Source organism: Megalopta genalis, unplaced genomic scaffold (genome assembly GCF_051020955.1).
Source record: "Megalopta genalis isolate 19385.01 unplaced genomic scaffold, iyMegGena1_principal scaffold0810, whole genome shotgun sequence".
Lineage (NCBI taxonomy): Eukaryota > Metazoa > Arthropoda > Insecta > Hymenoptera > Halictidae > Megalopta > Megalopta genalis.
In genome coordinates this window covers 1-5,079 of record NW_027476879.1, presented here as the reverse complement: position 1 = coordinate 5,079, position 5,079 = coordinate 1, and positions in this window count along the sequence as shown.

The window sequence follows — 5,079 nt, the reverse complement described above, 5'->3', positions numbered from 1 at the left end:
CTTCAAATGCGGACGAATCAAACGAGTTAGCTTCAAAATTCATGGCGATACACATGATTTAGCTTCAAATCAATGCGAGGTAGAACTCTTATCTTGAAAATCCATGAGAAACAAATGATTTAGGTTGTCAGATACTTGCGATATAAGTGATCTAGCTTCAAATGCAGACGAAACAAACGAGTTAGCTTCAAATCCATGCAAAACACATGATTTAGCAGCAAATCAATGCGATGTAGAAGTTTTAGTTTCAAATCCATGCTCAACAAATGATTTAGCTTCAGATACTAGCGACATAGGTGATATAGCTTCAAATGCAGACGAAACAAACGAGTTAGCTTCAAATCCATGCAAAACACATGATTTAGCCGCAAATCAATGCGATGTAGAAGTTTTAGCTTCAAATCCATGCGAAACAAATGATTCAGCTTCAAACAATTTGGGATATAAGTGATATAGCTTCAAATGCGGACGAATCAAACGAGTTAGCTTCAAATCCATGCGATACATATCATTTAACTTCAAATCGATACGAAGTAGAAGGCTTAGCTTCAAATCCATGTGAAACAAATGATTTAGATTCAGATACTTGAGATATAAGTTATATAGCTTCAAAATGCAGGCGCAACTAACGAGTTAGCTTCAAATCCATGCGATACACATGATTTAGCTTCAAATCAATGCGAGTTAAAAGGCTTATCTTGAAAACCATGAGAAACAAATGATTTAGGTTCACATACTTGGCGATATAAGTGATATAGCTTCAAATGCAGCCGAAACAAACGAGTTGGCTTCATATCCAAGCGAAACACATGATTTAGCTTCAAATCAATGCGATGTATAATATTTAGCTTCAAATCCATGCGAAACGAATGATTTAGCTTCATACACTTGGGGTATGATTGATATAGCTTCAAATGCAGTCGAAACAAACGAGTTCGCTTCAAATCCACGCGACACAAATGATTTAGCTTCAGATACTTGCGATATAAGTGACATAGCTTCAAATGCAGACGAAAGAAACGAGTTAGATTCAAATCCAAGCGAAACACATGATTTAGCTTCAAATCAATGAGATGTAGAAGGTTTAGATTCAAATCCATGCGACACAAATGATTTGGCTTCAAATACTTGCGAAATAAATGATATAGCTTCAAATGCAGCCGAAACAACGAGTGATCTTCAAATCCATGCAAAACACATGATTAAGCTTCTAATCGATGCGAAGTAGAAGGATTAGCTTCAAATCCATGCGAAGCAAATGATTGAGCTTCAAACACTTGGGATATAGGTGATATGGCTTCAATGCAGGCAAAACTAACGAGTTAGCTTCAAATCCAAGCAAAACACATGATTAGCCGCAAATCAATGCGATGTAAAAGTTTTAGCTTCAAAGCCATGCGAAACAAATGATTCAGATTCAAACAATTGGGATATAAGTGATTTAGCTTCAAATGCAGAGGAAACAAACGAGTTAGCATCAATCCATGCAAAACACATGATTTAGCGTCAAACCAATTGCGATGCAGAAGGTTTAGCTTCAAATCCAACCGAAACACATGATTTAGCTTCAAATCAATGCGATGTATAAGGTTTAGCTTCAAATCCATGCGAAACAAATGATTTAGCTTCAATCAATTGGGACATATGTGATATAGCTTCAAATGCAGACGAATGAAACGAGTTAGCTTCAAAATCCATGCGATACATATCATTTAGCATCAAATCGACACGGAGTAGACGGCTTAGCTTCAAATCCATGCGAGACAAATGATTTAGGTTCAGATACTTGCGATATAAGTGATATAGCTACAAATGCAGACGAAACATACGAGTTAGCTTCAAATCCATGCGAAATAAATGATTCAGCTTCAAACGGTTGGGGTATAAGTGATATAGCTTCAAATGCAGACGAACCGGACGAGTTCGCTTCAAATCCACGCGACACAAATGATTTAGCTTCAGATAGCTGCAATATAAGTGTTGTGGATTCATATGCAGACGAACAACGAGTTAGCTTCATATCCAAGCGAAACTCATGATTTAGCTTCAAATCAATGCGATGTATAATATTTAGCATCAAATCCATGCGAAACGAATGATTTAGCTTCATACACTTGGGGTATGAGTGATATAGCTTCAAATGCAGTCGAAACAAACGAGTTCGCTTCACATCCACGCGACACAAATGATTTAGCTTCAGATACTTGCGACATAACTGATATAGCTTCAAATGCAGGGCAAACAAACCGAGTTAGCATCAAATCCATGCAAAACACATGATTTAGCTTCAAATCAATGCGATGTAGAATGTTTTAGTTTCAAATCCTTGCGAAACACATGATTTTGCTTCAAATCAATGCGATGCAGGAGGTTTAGCTTCAAATCCATGCGATACACAAGATTTAGCATCAAATCAATGTGATGTAGAATGTTTAGCTTTCAAACCCATGCGACACAAATGATTTGGCTTGAAATACTTGCGATATAATTGATATAGTTTCAATGCAGAAGGAACAAACGAGCTACCTTCAACTCCATGCGAAAAAGAAGACTGAGTACCAAATCAATGCGATGCAGAAGTTTAGCTTCAAATCCATGCGAAACAAATGATTTAGCTTCAGATACTTGCGATATAAGTGATATAGCTTCAATGCCGTCGAAACTAACGAGTTAGCATCAAATCCGTGCAAAACACTTGATTTAGCTTCGAATCAATGCGATGCAGAAGGTTTAGCTTCAAATCAATGCGAAACAAATGATTTGCTTCAAACAATGAGATATAAGAGATATAGCTTCAAATGCAGCCGAAGCAAACGAGTTAGCTACAAATCCAAGAGAATCACACGATTTAGCTTCAAATAAATGCGATTTAGAAGGTTTAGCTTCAAATACATGCGAAACAAATGATTTAGCTTCAGATACTTGCGATATAATTTATATAGCATTAAATGCAAGCGAACGAACGAGTTGGCTTCAAAATCCATGCGGAAGACATGATTTAGCTGCAAATCTATGTGATGTAAAAGGTTTAGCTTCAAATCCATGCGAAACAAATGATTTAGCTTCAAATCGATACGATGTAGAAAGGCTTAGCTTCAAATCCATACGAAACAAATGATTTAGGTCAGATACTCGCGATATAAGTGATATAGCTTCAAATGCAGGCGAAACGATGGAGTTAGCTTCAAATCCATGCGAAACACATGATTTAGCTTCAAATCAATGCGATGTAGAAGGTTTAGCTACAAATCCATGCGAAACACATGATTTAGTTTCAAAATCAATTCGAAGTAGAAGGAGTACCTTCAAATCCAATGCGAAGCAAATGATTGAGCTTCAAACACTTGGGATATAGGTGATATGGCTTCAAATGCAGGCAAAACTAACGAGTTAGCTTCAAATCCAGCAAAACACATGATTTAGCCGCAAATCATGCGATGTAAAAGTTTTAGCTTCAAAGCCATGCGAAACAAATTGATTCAGATTCAAACAATGGGGATATAAGTGATTTAGCTTCAAATGCAGAGGAAACAAACGAGTTTGCATACAAATCCATGCAAACACATGATTTAGCGTCAAACCAATTGCGATGCAGAAGGTTTAGCTTCAAATCCCACCGAAACACATGATTTAGCTTCAAATCAATGCGATGTATAAGGTTAGCTTCAAATCCATGCGAAACAAATGATTTAGCTTCAATCAATTGGGACATATGTGATATAGCTTCAAATGCAGACGAATGAAACGAGTTAGCTTCAAAATCCATGCGATACATATCATTTAGCATCAATCGACACGGAGTAGACGGCTTAGCTTCAAATCCATGCGAGACAAATGATTTAGGTTCAGATACTTGCGATATAAGTGATATAGCTTCAAATGCAGACGAAACAAACGAGTTAGCTTCAAATCCATGCGAAATAAATGATTCAGCTTCAAACGGTTGGGGTATAAGTGATATAGCTTCAAATGCAGACGAACCGGACGAGTTCGCTTCAAATCCACGCGACACAAATGATTTAGCTTCAGATAGCTGCAATATAAGTGTTGTGGATTCATATGCAGACGAAACAAACGAGTTAGCTTCATATCCAAGCGAAACTCATGATTTAGCTTCAAATCAATGCGATGTATAAATATTAGCTTCAAATCCATGCGAAACGAATGATTTAGCTTCATACACTTGGGTATGAGTGATATAGCTTCAAATGCAGTCGAAACAAACGAGTTCGCTTCACATCACGCGACACAAATGATTTAGCTTCAGATACTTGCGACATAACTGATATAGCTTCAAATGCAGGGGGAAACAAACGAGTTAGCATCAAATCCATGCAAAACACATGATTTAGCTTCAAATCAATGCGATGTAGAATGTTTAGTTCAAATCCTGCGAAACACATGATTTTAGCTTCAAATCAATGCGATGCAGAAGGTTTAGCTTCAAATCCATGCGATACACAAGATTTAGCATCAAATCAATGAGATGTAGAATGTTTAGCTTCAAACCCATGCGACACAAATGATTTGGCTTCAGATACTTGCGATATAAGTGATATAGCTTCAAATGCCGTCGAAACTAACGAGTTAGCATCAATCCGTGCAAAACACTTGATTTAGCTTCGAATCAATGCGATGCAGAAGGTTTAGCTTCAAATCAATGCGAAACAAATGATTTGCTTCAAACAATTGAGATATAAGAGATATAGCTTCAAATGCAGCCGAAGCAACGAGTTAGCTACAAATCTAAGAGAATCACACGATTTAGCTTCAAATAAATGCGATTTAGAAGGTTTAGCCTTCAAATACATGCGAAACAAATGATTTAGCTTCAGATACTTGCGATATAATTGATATAGCATTAAATGCAAGCGAAACGAACGAGTTGGCTTCAAATCCATGCGGAAGACATGATTTAGCTGCAAATCTATGTGATGTAAAAGGTTTAGCTTCAAATCCATGCGAAACAAATGATTTAGCTTCAAATCGATACGATGTAGAAGGCTTAGCTTCAATTCCATACGAAACAAATGATTTAGGTTCAGATACTCGCGATATAAGTGATATAGCTTCAAATGC